The 17,640-nt window shown below is 42.9% G+C and overlaps 1 protein-coding gene across 2 annotated transcripts in view; it reads left to right on the forward strand.

The window, feature by feature from the left end:
• LOC118100299 (zinc finger MIZ domain-containing protein 1) overlaps positions 1 to 17,640 on the forward strand; it is a 111,524-nt gene that overhangs the window by 26,406 nt on the left and 67,478 nt on the right. For both annotated transcript variants that reach the window (XM_035145229.2, XM_035145231.2), the window contains exon 2: positions 4,317 to 4,416. The gene's annotated coding sequence lies outside the window, so the exon portion shown is untranslated. The remainder of the gene's footprint in view (positions 1 to 4,316; positions 4,417 to 17,640) is intronic.

Genomic DNA, 17,640 nt, shown 5'->3' on the forward strand with positions numbered 1-17,640 from the left:
TGGGAGGTCAGAAGTTTCAGAGCTGGTTTTTTACTAAGAACATGATGGTGTGATTAAAACTTCCTTTTCACACAGTTCTCCGGCTCTAATCAAATGCTATGTGGTTAAAAAAACAGGGAAGACTTCCAACGATTATTGAAGTATCATCCTGGCGTTATTAATTTTACTGCATATTCATCAGCTCATAGTAATTCTTGTTTACCTCAGCACATTGTTTCCCTGTTCTCGCATGATTCACGTCTATGGGCATACTATATTTACCAGTTAAAATGCAAATGTGGCCCACTGGGACTAATATCCCCTCCGAGGCGGCTGGGTGAATGGACAACCTGTGGTTCTCAAGAGCTTTTCCCTCCAGCATTGAGAGCCGAGCCAGGTTTCTCCCCAAGTGCCTTTCTCCTGTCATTGTCCAGGGTCAGCAGGTGGTGTCCAGCTCCCGCCGCCCGTCTCACCCACCAGCAACTTCCATGGCCACTTTGCACAGGATGACTGTCCCTCATGCACTCAGTAAAACCTGGTGCTGATGGAGGAGGAATGCTCCTGCGTGCTCCAGCTTCAGTGGCTAAATGCAGCGACAATGGGGGATTTACACTGCACTCGTCTGGACGTCACCTGGAGGAAGTGCACGTGCGAACAGGAATTTTTCCGAATTGGTTGAACACGACAGTTGTGATATCTGTGTGAAATCCAATTGAGCCGACGTGTGAATAGAGTCAGTAATTACCCACAGTTAGTGAGTGAGAGTGTTGAAGACGTTTCATGTCTGCTGCGTCGTCTCCCCAAGCGCCGTCCTTCACCTGAACCGAAACCAAAAATATTTCCAGTAGGTGAGAACGTACTTGACAATCTCTGGTTGTGTCCTGCATGTGTGAAAGGGCAACTTCGCACAATGTCCCGACCTGATTTTTGCACATTGTCCAGAGTTCATATGTGAAAACGGCTCATGAGGATCCAATTAAACCTGGAAGTGCCCCTGTGAAGGAACAATAACAATGATAAATGCACCTCTGTGTCCGGGTTAAAAGAGGAAAGGGAGAAAATGTTTTATTGTGCCGTTCTGTTTTGACACAACTTACTCCAGGATCCTGCTATTTTTTTGCAGCATCAGGAGATTTGAAACTTCACCTTGTGAATGCTTTTTAGTCTTTGAGAAGCGTGGTGTTATCTTTTAAACATTCTGATGACTTGGCTTTATGCAGCATCAAACCCACTCTGCATGTGCTTTGAATTGGCTTAGGATGTAGTGACGCTTTGCCAAAGGCACAAATAATGCGTGTGTGTGAGCAGATGTGGATTGGATTTGTTGTGTGTGTGTGTGTGTGTGTGTGTGTGTGTGTGTGTGTGTGTGTGTGTGTGTGTGTGTGTGTGTGTGTGTGTGTGTGTGTGTGTGTGTGTGTGTGTGTGTGTGTGTGTGTGTGTGTGTGTGTGTGTGTGTGTGTGTGCGCGTGTGTGTGGTCAATTTATCAGTAAATCAATTGTTGTCAATAATTAGTAGTTTAAGACTTTTTAACTAGGATTTGCTGATTTTCTTTTTTCTACCAACACCAAGGAGGTTATGTCCCCCCCCCCGTACATTTGCTTGTTTGTTGGTTGGTTTGTGTGTTCAGGAGTTTTATCACTTTCTCTAACATTGTGAGAGGTGAGGGTGTTTTTAACATTTTCTCCGTTTTCCCAATGAATAATTGATGGATCTTGATCAGGCTCATTCAGGGACCTGATATCTACGAGTGTGTGGAATTTGGTGCAGCTTGATTAAATTTAAGGGGACTGTTGGCGGAGGTATACCATTAGTTTAGTATCAGTGAATTAAATATTAAACAGCTAAGATTATTGTTTAGATAAAACAAGCAATTCAAATGCTTCATTTATGTTAAACCAATGTAAAACAAATAATTAATGCAATTACTGAGAGTAAGTTTGCTTAAGAAAAAATTCAGAAGATCTAACTTTAAAAAAAATCCATTCTATGTCTATTTGTGGTTTAGTGTTTCTTCGAGAAGATACATTCACTTGACTGTATTTTTTTTCCTCTGTGGCAATTCAGAGAAAACCTCCTTTAATTAGATAACAGATTTCTGTAGTTCAGATTTGCACTTTGCCAGCAGTTTATCAATTACTGCTTGTGGTTACATGCTGCCAGTCAGTCTTTGTCTGGGCGCTTGAGCCTCCTCCTCACCGCGCTGCAGAGCCGTGTTATTGTACTTAAACAAATCAATTCTGTTGCAGTTGAGCTTTTTTTTTCTTCTTCTCCCTCCATCCCCCGTCATTATGAACTGTTTGCAGTGCAGAGCACATTGATTTTTCACAGCCCTGGAAAAGCTGTTGATGAATAGGACAGAGGTATCTGGGGAGAATCTGGCTTTAAAAAGGAGGCACCCAGCGTCAACCCCTCCTCCTCCTCCTTCTCCCTCTCCCTCCCTTCTCTCTCCCAGCCCATTGAGCCCCCAGCTCTCCTCCACTTTCTCTTTTCACAGAGCGGCACTTCCAAGAGGGGAGAAATGCTGCCTGAAAAATCTTGCAGTGATAAAAAAAAAAAAGAGGATTAAAAAAGTGCAAGGCACAGGGGACTGCCTTCTCCCGCTGAATGTGAAAATACACCTTATGGTTATACAGTTTTTATATATGGAGCATTAGCCTTGTCCTGTCAACCAAAGCATGAGGAGAAGCCAGAGGACAGAAACGACTGGCGTGGTGTGTGTCACCCAGCAGACGCCTGACCAAAACGATACTAACAGGATACAGCCAGAGATGTTAAGGTGGCGATGATAAAGGAGGGGAATATTGTATTACTTACTCCTCACATATATTCACAGAGCGAGAGCAAACACCCCTGAAGACATTATTATTCTTTCTGTTCCTCTACCATCCAATTTAGCTGCTTGAAATTTCATAGTTAAACATTCGGGGGAGTGAAAAAAAAAAGAAAAGAAAGCGTGCTGATGCCCTCCAACTTTTTCTCTGACTCCGTGAAAATTAGTGTCGCGCCCTCTGAACAAGGGGGAGCGAGTTAAGGGAAAAATTGAGTTCAGCAGAGGATATAACAGAAAGAGACCAATAGCTTGTTTGTACTCTTTACAGCTACCCAGTGACCTGCTACCCTAAAGATGAAGATCCAGAGCTGTTACTTTACCTTAGCCCCTAATTTAAAGAAGGGTCTAGAACTTTTATTTTCTATTTACTAAGACAGCAATATTTTGTCTATTGACCTTATTTTGAATGTGATGTTTACATGACTAACATTTACATAGTCTGACTTGACTCATGTCAATTTTTCATCCTACAACTTGAACCCAGGGAATGCGTCATACTCCAATAGGAAGTTATTCTAAGATTATACCGTATACATGTCTACACTTAGAGCTACTGCCTTTGCCAAGGCCCAACTTTCCCCTTAAATTCAATAAATTCTTATTTCACACAGAAAAGTTTTTCTTTACATTTGACTTATTTTCGGAACTACAAACTAGAGTAACAACACTCGGATGTTCTCAGATGTCATTAATTCATGACTTCATTCATTCAGCTACTGAAGTAGTTCTTAATGAAACTATTCAAAGTACTTTCTTTTGTTTGTTTATCCTCTCTCACATGCCAGCAGAGGCTCATATTATTTATGGAAAGGATAACACAAGGCAGAATCCAGCCGATTGTTATTAAGCTCGTGATTACGCTGATCGATTCATTAGGGAAATTAAACTCTTGCAGACAGACTGTAGATAAGACAAGATTGTTAACAGAAAGATAAATCCATATTTCTTTCATTCCAACTCATGATTCAAGTATTTGTCTACACTCTCTTTTATATTCTGGGTTATTGTATTAGGTTCTTACCCGCTAATGCTTTTTCACACATTGGTTTTCACCTTTTGAACTAATGTGGTCATTGTGAAGGGTCTGAATGTCACTGGGCACACGCACGAGCCCTGCCAGCCGAGCTAAGTGCTAAACTACAGTGAAGGCCTCTCTTAATAGGCTTATCTGTCAATCGCGAGTGAATTGTGAATGTGCCACGACAGTGAACTTACTCTGCGGGGGATGTATATGATGCCTTGCCGATCATGTGAAGTATCGGCTGCTCTTTTGATTCGTCCTTCATGGGCACGAGAGCGTGAAGGAGCTTATCCGTGCGGGGAAGAAGTGTATCGCGTTCAGCAAGGTGCAGATGGAAGCCACTCGGAGCCCAAAGCGAAATCACTGAGTGGGCTTGGTTTTCAGTGGGAGGGGGAGATGCAAATGTAATAATTCAATGTTTGGAGATTGATGGATAACCCGGCGGTGATTGATGTATTTTCTTTTTCTCGTGTCATTTCTCATAGGGACAAGAAGACGTGAGGCGCTGGAGTGTTTCCCCGCCTGGTGTGTGGATGGGTGGGGGGGACTTTCGTGGTGAAGAATCGAGGATTGAAGCCAACATAGGTATGTCTTTTTTTTATAATTTGACAGAGTTCAGCAGATGGTTTCAAATGATACCTCACAAATTTGAAATTGATGCTCTTGACTGGCCGTTTCTGCTGCAGCGGGGGAACTGTGGTTGTTGTGCGTTTAGAAGGTCCTCTGAAGGTCCCATTATCCCAGTTGGGAAGCCGTTCCGACTTTAGTGTTACCAGGTGCTTTAAATCCGGAATATGGAAAAAACATGGATATAGTAAACAAAATATGCTGTATTTATGTGTTTAGAGCGTTTAAACAACACCTGGGCCCCCCTTTTTTTTAAAATATTTGCTTGGTAAGTGAGTGGGACAGGCATAAACATACTTTACAACATATTCACATCAATCATAAAACGTCTGGTTAAAAGCTTTAGTCTCAGACACATGGGAGAGATGAGCATATAGTTTGCAAGTGACAAAAGTGTAACAAGTTGACATTAGGAGTTACTATTGAGAGCTGATTGTAAAATAGTTTATAAGTGATGTTAGCATTTCCGCAACTTGTGTAACAAGGTTTTCTCAGACTTACGCAGTTGTTCGGACTTGACATGGCGTTCGCGTGAATTTTTCGAGCCAGGAACCCATTTTTTAGATTATTCCCACACCACATGAACACACAATTTGCTGCTGTAGTTTGGTATTTGCTGTAGAAATAATGGAGCCAGCTAATAGAATAATAGAATTATGGCAATTGACTAGCGCTGATCAGATGTATCACAGGACTAGCACTGCGAGTAGTTTGCCTGTTTTGCAAGAACACACATAGGAAAACAATATCACTTACCTTTTATATCCTGTAAATTTTGAGAGCATGAGTGTCGAATTTGTGCACAAGAAGTAAATAATTTGCAAGCACAGATTAGCTATCTGTGTGCACACATTCATTTTGTTATTATTAAATCCCTGAGACGTCCCAGGCTATGTGGGGACACTTCCTAATTAACTGAGTTGTCGCTTTGCCTGAAATATTTCTGGAAAAGATGTTGTGTCACAGCTGGAATCAAACAAAGCTTGTTACTGGAAACAGATATCGGCCTCCCCTGCCACCACACACTGATTTAAACACTGCAGCTTTGTTTGCACGGACACGCTCTGTCCTCCACTGCGCTCCAGTGTCTTTGGTAAACATGTGATGGCAGCAGTTTGTGTGCGGCCGGGGTCGGCTCACCTTGCAGAGCATGTTGATTTCATCAGGAGCTCCTTGGGGGCCTCTGAGTAACAAAGTGCTGAGATGTTGCGTCTGTTTGAATGTTTTTTTTTTTTTTTTTAAACCCATATGCAAGTACTGTACTGTATGTAGTCGGATGGATGTACACAGCAGGTCATGATGATCCGCCTCACCAGCAATGTAGCAGTTTATCCTTATGCAATATGTAGTTTAGCGTACGAGCCACTAAAAGGGAGAATTATGTCGTGGAAAGGGAATGTAATTGGTTCGTCCACTGTATTATACAATACAGCTTTGGCGTCATGGATTAGGAATTGGGACAGCCAGCATCCACACACACACACACACACACACACACACACACACACACACACACACACACACACACACACACACACACACACACACACACACACACACACACACACATGAATAGATAAGAGTGGTTAATCTTGATTAGAGCAATGTGAATCCTGAGGAATACAGTGCCCCGACAAACATCTGCCCCTCCACACAGCTGAGTGGGATAAACCAAAGTGATTATTGTGGAAATGTCATGCGAGGTAGACAGTGAGAGCAAGTGACACGAGGTGGGATCTGACATGAACAGGGACGTGACATGAGAGCCTCACAGTCGGTTCTCTCCCACTTTTCGATGACAGATCTCTTCCCTCTCGCTGTCGATGTGAGGTTTGCCTTTGTGGAGGCAAAAAATACAGCTGGGTGTGATGAAAAGGCTGCAGTCAAAGGGAATGGCAAGTTTCAAGTAGAGGAACTGTAACCTCTGAGGTTGAGGAGCTTGTAGTAAAGTGTGGATCCCCCGACCTCTAAACCTGACAAGTTGGGCCACGTTTCGGACAAACATTTTGAAATGATATTCAGGTTTGGGTCGGGTTTGGTCCCGTTAGCTGGAATATATGTGTTTTCTTATGCCGCACATGCCTGCAATTAGGGAAAACATGAGGCTTGGGTTGGGGTCGGACACAAAAACAGAATGCCTGTCGGGGTTCAGGTCCACGTGGGCTAATTTTCTCTTGGTCTCAGAGAGAAAATTATGACCCGAGCCGCTCTCTCCTATGTAGAAGAGCAGCGTTGTTTGCTTTGTTGGAAACAGCCGTCCGACATCAAAAGACAGACAGGCGAGACAAATTACTCGAAACGACTGAAATCAAAACATTTTGTTAGATATACAACTACTCTGTTAATCAGCTAGCTTTTTATATTTATTTGTGTTGGAGGCTGCCAGGTTGGTCTTTGGTTCTGTCGCACCAGCGTAAGCCCCAATGAATAATTGCTGTCCTCTGTGAAATGTGAGGGGTGCAGACATTCTGTTAACCTCGCTAAAGGAAAAAGGGGGAGGGAGGAAAGAAAAAAATCCCCTTCCTGTCAGTGGTCTCTCTTTCTCTCTGTTCTTGTGAGATCTGGAACTGATAAGTGTGAGGCCTCTGGTAACTGAACAGGAAGGATAAAGGGCCTGGCTCTGCACACATGTCCACCTCCCCTGTGCAGGCAAACAAAGAGAGCAGAGGCTGCCACTTAACTTCAGGTTTCATAACATTCAAGCCTATTACAGGGATTATTATCAATTGTTAACTCTTATCTGCTTGAAGGTGTTTCTGTTGAATAAAATTACAGAGACGTTTTTTAGCAGCTTGACACCCAGACACAATCACTACTCCCTCATCCAACTCAGCCGTGTAAAGTCAAGTGGAAGTACTTTATTAAACAAGTAGATGGCAGAGCAGTGAGAGTTTATCACTCAACCCAAACACCCAGAGGCCTGAATGACAAGCTGTTAAACTGATAAGCAAGATTAGCGTCCGTACATGAGTGTTTTCCTGGAGCAGGTGCTTAAAGGGGAGAAAATGCCAAAAGCTTACTGAGACATAGAATGAACTTCCAGACTCAAAATGTTGGAATAAGGTCAACATAGGCTGAAAGATCAGTATCGATATTTGAGAACAGAGTTGGGTCAATTGGGCACTTTTGCGGCAAACGTGTTTGGTCTAGACATTCAGACATTCAGACATTTCAGTTTAGTCTGAACAAAAATAACAGATGTGAAAAGAGCCTTGGACCAATGTACAAGATTTAGTTTGGGGCAATTTGGTTGTCGGTGCATTTTGTTCCTTTCGCGAACTGGCCAAATTGATCATGTATCATGTTATGTGATAGCAGAATATTTTCAGTGCAGCTACCATGGGTGTTGTTGTTATCCAAACAATTAGTATCACAGTCAGGTCTCTTCAGTGAAGTAAAGAAAAATAGATATTTGAATTCCCCAAAAAACGAAGAGAAAGTCATCTTTTTAGAATGAAATTGTTATTTCTATATAAGCAGTCGCTTCAATAATTAAAGTGCAACGCTTTGCAGTTATAGTACTAGAAAATTCCCACTGTGCTAATATCCAGCAGCTGGATGTGATAAGAACAGATTCAGTCTTAGAGAGTTCCAATAACATTCTTTTAAATACAGGAATTCACTTAACTGGATAACAATTACACAACTGGGTGGAATGAATAGAACAACCCATATTGATGGTATCTCAGCGGTGAAGAAAGGAAGTAAGGGTTGTAACCTTGAAGCCTTTGACTCAAAGGTCCATCAGTGATGTGCATCAGGGAGTGTGGAGATGATTTTCCTTTACACTAACTGAGCCTGACAAGAAAGAACTTGAGCGAAGTTGCCTTCTTCGAAAACTTCTCCATCTATGATCTTATCTTTTTCCTCAGTACGTAACTCTCAGGATTTTCCATCTGATCCCAAGTTGTTTTCTTCACACTACCATAAGTTGTAAACTAGCTTTGGGAATCTTGGGCTGTATCTTATCCAGGGCTGAGTCTGTGGCGAAGATGTTCCCGGGTGGTATTCTTCCCACGAGAAAGTATGAGATAATGTGCCAGGGTGACGGCTGAATTATCCGCCCATTAGTCACCGCGGAGAGAAAGATGTGAATGAACGTGGCATCCTTCAGGAAAGTGCCTCTTTTTAAGCAGATATCCTTCTTAAACTGCCGCCCAGGACTCTTGTAGGTCCCTCCCACTGATGTAGGTGCTGGAGGGCCGGGGTCAGGGAGCAGAGCTGGAGTCATTGCGGCGCTCTCTGCCGCTGCTGCTGCTGCTGATGACCCGGTCGCCTGTCCTAGGAGCAGAGCAGCATAACACAGAGGCAGGACTCGGTGTACTGGACTAAAAATAGACATGGCGTCATCCCCACTTTCCCGTAGACTCATACAATTGTCGATGCACACGCTCGGGCTTGTACGTGCACCCCAAGCCAGCGCAGGCACACATCTTCAAAAGCAGTCCCGGCCGCTGATGGTAGTCGGCGATATGCCAGAAAGATGTTTGATTGACAGGGTGACTGCGGTGGTACAAAGTGTCTGTGGGTTCTGGACAGATGTTCTCCACATCCCCACCCTGATGGTCTGAGTTGACTTACAGCAGGAGGAAGCCATTAAGCAACAATTGGCTGCGCGATGAACTTCCCCCCACTGTCCTGTGACCCTGCTGATTCTCCAGGTCTCCTTTACATCTTGTGTGTGTTTCTATAAGCTCCTCAAACAAAGACACTATGGAGAAAACCAATGGTATTGAACAGATCGAGTCGTGCTTGCCTCCTTTGCTTCCTTTAGAAAAATTAAAGCTGATGTCCCTTTGACATTCCATCCACGGACAACTTGTCAATTTCCTGTTCATGATGAATAGCCTGAATAAGCTACGCTTCACAAGCCAGCGGATTAATTAATGGCGTGGCGTAATATGTTTTAAGAACACTTGGCATTGAGATGCTGTTGGCTCGTGAATGGTCTATACCTCAATGCTGCGTCTTAAAATACGACCACATTAACTGGGCCTTTCTTCTGCCTAATGCTGCCACATTATTGCATTTCTCTTTGTCAGTGGCAGCAGCTACTGTGGTCTCATTACGTCGGTACATTGTCGGTGTAAAATATAACGAAGACCCAATGAGCTCGACTCCACGCAGCTTCTGCTAAATGTTTCTATTTGTAAATGATGATAGCGACGGTGCCGCGGGGCCTTGAATTAGCACGTCGGCTGATCTGACTGCCATTCAAGTGGCCCAGTTTGAAGGTGAATTAACAGCAGTAGACAAACATAAGCCCAGAGAGCTGCAGTTCATCAAGCTTCAGCTTCATATCCAACACATTGATATGTCTCACAAGCACATTATCACATTTTATTTGTAAAGCCCATATTCACTAATAGCAATCAGCATCCTCTGCCCTTAACCCTTTAAGGAAAAACTACCAAAAAAACACAAATACAAAACTGCAAACCCAGTAAGGATTAATTAAAAGACATTAGCGTTGTTCCTTTTCGGGTGCTCCTGTACTACCTCAAAAGGACAAGCATCAAAGTTTAAGCAGTGGCTTGGTTGACCACAGTAAGTAACTCGTTTCATTGTCAACATCCATTGTCGCTCACTTCTGGTGTGATTGTGTGTCCGTTGTGTGACTTTTGCATTCACGTTTTCCGGTTTACATTCATGTTTTTTTACTCTGCTTATGTGAGACCATTGTAAACATGAGATCTCCTCGTCTAAACCGGGCGAATAAGTGTGTTTCCCAAAATATTAAAAACTATTCCTTCAAAGTTAGCTCCACGTCAACCCTCCAAGAATACCTAAATAGCTTTAGTGAAAATTTGCATGTCAAATATTTAATTCCGCCCGTGCACTTTAACATCAGTAAAAGGATCTGAAATTGATCCACAGCTCTTAGATATTTCGCCGTGTAGAATTAGGAAAAGCAGACATTTCAGTATTTACTGCACTTTGCCACCTTGACAAACTGCGAAATTAATAATTTGTTCCTTTTAGTTCTTTCAAAGGTCTCGATATAAAATATGGTGAAAATTACAAAAATCAACTTCGAGCGCTGCAGCGTGATTGACTGTCTTACAATGAAGCCTGATCTTTGAGGACGCTCAGGAATTCATGGCCGACAGCCTGATAGTCATCAATTTCAGACTTGTTTGGCAATTTTTGGGATCAAAGGGGATGATGAGGATGGTGATACTGATGCTAATCCCACTGAAGGGGATGATTGAGTCATCAAGGCAAAACAGCTGTTTTGGCAACCACCACAACTAATGGCTGATGATGACTGTAGCAGAGTGTAAGTGAGTGCAATTGACAGCGGAGTTTGTGCTTCCTCTGGGAGGAGGGAGAAAGGATGAATCTGAGCGGAGGGAAACAGGCAGCAGGGTGGCCATGAAACATTCATGCACCTGGGGACTCTTAGCATAAGGAGAGCAAGCTGAGCCAGTAATGAAGTAAAGAGCAGAGGACTTTTTAATGGCTCTGTTTGTCCTTTTATGAGATTAGCTTTAGTCTGGCTTCTTATATAAATTGCCTTAAAAGCCTAATTGCATACAGTGATTTAGCGACGACTTGTGCACACAAAGAGGCGGCCGCCTGCTGCAGAGCTTTGTAGCAAATATTATTTACTTTTGGAATAGTCTAATTGCGGTTGGCTGCGAGATAATTGGTGCCGTTGGTTATAGCTCAAAGCCGGACAGCCGAAGAGGAGTTATTCCCAGCCGTCGGCCGCTCCGCCTCGGACTTCTAACATGACAACGGCGTACCAAATGTGGACATCCCCGATTGCGCCGGTCGAACAGTTGCCCCTCAGCTCGCACAGCGACAGAAAAGGCGAGAGCGGAGCGGAGGAATGGCGAGATGAAGAGGAGAAGAAGGGAGAAGTAATATTTAGACAGCTGCACGCGTAGTGTTGTGTATCGCTGTCAGTGGAAGGGAGGGGGTTAGAAGTGGAGCGTTATTTCGGTGCCCTCAGCGAGGCCTCAGACAAACTCCTGCTGCAGTATTGATGTCGCTGCACCCTCCTGACAGCAGGCTGTAAATCACAGGTCGCAGTCATCTATAGATTTACAAACACCTGCTACCTCTGCTCCTTCTATATCACGGCAGTATATTATCTATCCGAGCTGAATAAACTGAGAGAACTTGTTCAAACATGTTTAGAAGTTAATCCGCTAGAGAAACCTATCTGAGAGCTTCGCCGTCAATGTCTCTCTCCTGGTGAGACGGCGTACAGTAACGGTGGTTGTGTGAGACAGCTGGTCACATGTCCACGGCCCTGTGCTAGACTGGCCCCGTGCCTTGAGGTGGTGGACGGCAGCTGACTGCTCCGATTCACTGGGAATATGAGTTGTGTGTTGTACGCCTCACAATGGACTGACTCATAGGGAGCAGACGTCGAGCTTGTTCAGCGTCCGTCTCTCAGCCATTTTACTGGAACTCTGTTTGACTCCTTTTACTGCCTCTGTGTAGTGATGGAGACAGTGGCCTTTTCTCATGACTGTGTATGTTCCTGCATTGTTCCCTTCAGTGTCTCAGAGGAGTTTCCTGTCACTGCTAACTCACACTGCTGTCCTGGGGAGGATGTGGGCTGCCACTCGGGCGTTAGTAACTAGTCACCTGACATGCACCCGCATCATGACCCCTCTCCCTGTATGGAGAAGGGTTTCTTTCTTCACTCATCATCCCTCAATTGCTTCCCAGAAAAAAACGCCGATAGTATTTGGCTGCATTCAAAGCAATGAGATAGTTCATTTTCATATTTTAACGCATTTTTTAGATTTCACCCAAGTTCTATTGACTACATTTTGTGTCACATTAAAACCAGCAGGGAAAAGCATTCGATATCAAAATCCCTTTAATCAAAAACCCTTAAGTATTCAGTTATGCCACTGTAATGGCAGAACAGCTCCTGTGGTTCGAGAAAAGAAGTCTTCAATGCAATCTGACCAAGATAACTAAAGTTAGATCGAACACTGATGATGCACACGGGCCATGTTAAAATGTCCTACGATGGGATGCCATGGTTCAAGAAAACGTGGGAACAACAGCTGTGTAGTCCAAAATTAGTGCCGGCCGCCCGACAAATGCAAGTAAAAATATACGTTGCTGAATAAAATAAATGAGCTCGGCCTCTATTGGCGGGGTTGCTGTGGAAAGGGCGGAGTAAAGAGAGAAGGGACCCAATGTTCAAAGATGCAAGTCTCGGTTATACCGTGCTTCAACTTCAGCTGATGGTTCATAATGGGTATTACTTTGGAGCAGGGTTTTAAAGGTCTGGGAAATCTGTGGCTTTTCAGAGATTTGGAAGCTCTGAGAAGCTTTTAAAGCTTTTATTCGATATCAGACTTTGTTATCATGTTACAATGTAATCTATCATGGATGTGCACTTGCACATGTTCTATTGGTCATTGAAATGTGTTTCCAGATGATGCATTGTATTGAGAAAAAAATTTAACCAGATGCTGCTTTTATTTGCATTTAGATTTTATAATATAATACAAATAATGATATAAATATTTGTAACCCTGTTTCGTTTTGGAATTGTTTTTTTTATCCGACCATCCGATCACCAGTGAGTTCTCCAATAAGCGGTTTTGCTTGGCAACAGCATGCAGAAACATGACGTTAAATCTCTACCTGCGGCATCTCTCGCTCCCCGATCACATAATAACACGTGAAACACCCGCACAGTCACCACTAATTGCTGCTAGATATTAGATCGAGGTCTCTTAAGACACTGACCTTGCTTTAGCCAATCATAACAGAGCGTGTTACCAGGTTGAGCTCTGATCAGACGAGTCCCCGCAGCACTAACAGGAGGAATTAATTATTCAGACTGGCTGCTCGTACCTTTTTGCTGGACACCACATTTAATGGCACCTATAATGACATCCTTGCCAGAGATTAACAGTGATGTGCTTTTGTGCAGGGAATGCACCAAAGTGCAGCCACACAGGTCGCTGCTTGTCGGGCACGAACACAAAGAGAGCGACGGGTGAGAGCATTTTAAGACACATCTTTATTCAAACCTTGTCTCGTGTTCCGTGCAATCTGGAACATTTTGTTTCAAACTGACATGCATGAATCTATGGTAATGAGATTCACTTAAATATTTATTATATGAGGAAGTGAAGAGGTAAGAGATTAGAGCTTTTGCTCAAAATATTTACATCTCTGCCACCGCTGTTTAGCTTCTACAGCTCGGGAAAAGGCCAAGTTTTATAATGATCAGTGGTGGTTTTTCCGCTGACCTTTTCCACGACAGGACAGCACTTCTGTGGACTGGAAACGTTTTTTATGTTGGTTAAGAAAAGAGGAAGCTTAACATTTTTAGCCTTGGTGTCCTCTGTCTTCATCATTGTTCTGGATGACAACTCTAACTTAGTGGTCATTCAGCTGGCAAAAACTAAACTGAATTGTCTATTTAATTATCACAAAAGGTTTTCGGTAGGACTCTTGTTCAGGCACACCGCTCCTGTGGAAACAATTAAGCTGCTTTCAGACATGCACTGAACTCAGGGTCTGAATGTGGGAGTCGGTTGCTCCGGTCATTTTCCGTAAAATGTTCCAAGTGAGCCCTTGTGAGAATACAGCAGGAATATGACTGGAAAATCCCCAGAGAGCAAGTGGGATATTCGTATTTGTATATTTGTGGGCGCATTGATGTCGCTTCTAACACATGACAGACACAAAAGGGGGAGAATACAAATATCCCAGGATGAAAAAGAGCTGCCATACACGTAGCATAAGCGACAAAGATGTCAACTTGGAAAGACAACAAGATTCGACAGCTGTTGACGATTTCTGCAGCTGAACTGAAACGTGATGTTTAGACGTTTTCCAGAGTTCATGTCTAAAGTTCAAGGCCGACGAGTTTAAAACCTGGCTGGAAATCTGAGTCAGTATTCATTGCCGGGACGTGTAAATGTTATTACTGAATTTTAGATGTAAAGCTGAAAAAGCTGGGGTCCAATATACAGATCACTTCAAACGTTAAAATCAATCAAGCTTCACATGAGTTTGTCGTTTCTCTCAGTAAATTTGTTTCCCTTTAGTTTTTATAACACAGTATAAGTAGATAATAAATAGATAGTCCTAATAGCTGGTTTACAGTATAAACAGATGCCTCAATGAAATGGTATTAGAGGAATGTAGCAAGAAAAAACAAAGTCACTGCGGCTCTCGCAGCTTTTGTGTTTATTTGCTGAGCAACAGTCGGGTTACTGACTCCGGTTGCATCTGCATTATGCTAATGTGATGAGAGCAGGAAGCCAGCGGAGGCTATAGTTGCACCGGATCGCTACGGGGACACAAACGCAGGAGTGATCATGCAAATCAACAGGATGGCTGATTACTCAAAAAACAACACAAACGTTTCAACAGGAGACGAGCAGCCAAACTGACCATTCAGATGTTCAGCTGGGCTTTGATATTTCTCTCTAACCAAATGTTCTTATCGCGGCCCCCGAGCAAACATGCAAACAATCTGGCCTGTGTGTTTCCAGTCACATGGGCCTGAAGTGCTGGAGAGTCAGCGTGTCCGTCCTGGTATTTCCTGAGGCTTCGTAAACATACAGGACTCTACACACTCTTTCTCTCCCTGCTGCACACACACACACACACATGCACACACTGGAGGTTTTTTTATTTAAAGAGTCAACGTGTAATGATAATCTTTATTTGTAGAGCAAGGCGAGTGCTGTACACGGCAGAAGCAAGTTAAAACTAGTTACTGGGAAACAAAGCAAGATGAAAAATGATCCGTAACCCACTGTTGTTGCTGCATATATTAGAAAAATCTAAAGCAAATTAGGAATTCCTTATTAGGATTATATCATAAGTATCTCTTTCTTCCTCTTTCTTTTTCTCTTTCTCTCTTTCTCTTTCTTTTTCTTTTTCTTTCTTTCTTTCTAAATATGACTCACCAAATCATTCACTAAGTTTCTTGTGGTACAATTGTTTGAAACCGTTTCCAACCTGTGGTTACACTACTCATAGAAAAAGAAATAAAGATGGAAGTGAGACTTTATTTTGAACATCTCCATCTTCGTCATCCTCTGCTCACAACAAACTTTCCTCTGAACTATACACACAGGACACAGAGCTTCCTATGCATCTACATCATTAAAAAATGAATTCATGGATGTGTGTGATTGTTGTGCTGGACTGCGCCAGAGGACGGCAATGTTTTCAATCATTATTCAGATGAACAGGTGTGAGTCTGTGTGTGTTTCTATGTGTGTGTGTGTGTGGTTCATCTAATTGATTCGGATTGTTAAGGTGCACTCCACTAAATGGTAAAGAATGATTGAAGGTGTCTCCGGCTTTTTCTTAAGCTCAGAGCCTTAAGTGAATTCCTCTGTGTTTTGGCTCTGTGTCGATTTGTCTATTGAAGGTGTTAATAATGTATTTATATATTTATATACAGTGAATGTAAATGTTTGGATCTCAATCTGTCAAGTTGGAATAAAATTAAATGAAGTGAAATCACGAGCTGTCGGCCCACATTTCAATCTCTGGATGTGTTAAGTGCCGTCAGCAGCTCTCGCCACTAATCTCCCTTTTTACCCATTTAGTTGCCATCTAACACAATTTCATGGTGTTGATACAGAATCTGAAAATTCAATAGCTGAACATCTATGCTGGGATTATAATTCCGAGTCCCCGTGGGAGATGTAGGTCAGCTGAAAGACTCTATTTCCTCAAATATTGTAATCCCCATTGGTTCTGCTTTTTTTTTTTTTTCACCAGAAACACAGCTTTGAGCTCTTTGTCAGGCGACAATGCCCTGGGCAGTGTCTCCTCATGCCGCTTGTCCTCCCTCCATATGAGTCTGACTCTTGTGTGGCAATTTGCGGTTTGTAATTTCCAAATATATATAATTTTTTTGCTCAACCCGAGGTGCCACTTTTCCACCAATTTGGCCGGGGAAAAACGCAGCCTCTGCTTCTCGTGTTTCCTTTCACTCTCAACTTGAACTTTTACTCTGACCACTGCGCCCTGCTGCGGTGAGCCAACCGAAGCGGGTCGTGTTTATGGTTGAACTGGGGGAACGGGGTCAGCAGGATATACCCATTTAACCTTACTGGGGACCTGCGAAGCACAGAGAAAGGAAGTCATTCATTTCGTCTCCAGTGATAAAGCCAGGCCAGGGTGAATAGTCAACCCTGTCTGCCTTTTCATTGATAAAAAATAAACTGATTTCACCATCACTCTCCCGACCAGTTCCACTTATTCAGGGTATTAGCAGCCACCCTGAGCCAAACTAATCTCGTGCCTGTTTCTATGGATTGGAGGAATAGTTTTGTGAAACCATGCATGAACGTGAAAAATTGATTTGTTTATATACCATTTCAGTATAATAGGTTTTTGCCCTGATTCAGTGACAAAAAAGCGTGATGTCTACCTCGTAGGAGAAAAGGGAGAGGGATTACTCGACTCGCTGGCGTGTTCATGTGCTTTCTACGGTGTTTTCTAAACCTGATAACAAGTATGACTCAAGACAAGGTTGTCCATTGTGAAAACAGCATTTCCCCCCCAAAAGCCATTATGCTGGATCAATGCTCCCCAGAGAAACACAGAGATGGAGGATTGCGTCAAAATATGTAAGAGCCCCAGGCGTCGTCTTGATGGTTCAGCAGGCCAAGGTACCAACCGCATACCTGCAATTATAAGGATGTTTTTATTTAGCTCACATAATTCATCTAATGTCTGTCACTCCTTTTGCAAAAGTGACACGAAATTGGTTTTAATGGGTCATGCACTTAAACATATTTTTACACTTAACCCTCAGTGGTAATTCACATGTTTCTGGAAGGTGAATCAACAGCTATATATCCTTCCAGAAACAATCTCAGGGGTTGTTCAGAATAATTGACAGACCTCACTGTCAAACACTTATCTTCTCTGGAATGTTGTTCCAATTACAACAATTTAACGTGAGGTTTCTGGCAGCCGACATTTTCATGAAGGATTTACCAAAACCAGGGAAAGTAAAACCAAAATGTTTAGCCCGGCTGTTAAAGAATAGATTTTTTTTGTCTGTCTTAAAACTCGCATGCCAGAATGAATATTCCAGGAGTTACTGGCTGATCCATTCATCCATTCTGGCCTCGACTGAAGAAATTAAGAAATGAAATATCCTGGTTATGAACGCTGCCATCTTGCACCATTAATGTCATTTCATCCAGAATTTCA

The sequence above is a fragment of the Hippoglossus stenolepis genome, chromosome 21, assembly GCF_022539355.2.
Source record: "Hippoglossus stenolepis isolate QCI-W04-F060 chromosome 21, HSTE1.2, whole genome shotgun sequence".
NCBI classification, from domain to species: domain Eukaryota; kingdom Metazoa; phylum Chordata; class Actinopteri; order Pleuronectiformes; family Pleuronectidae; genus Hippoglossus; species Hippoglossus stenolepis.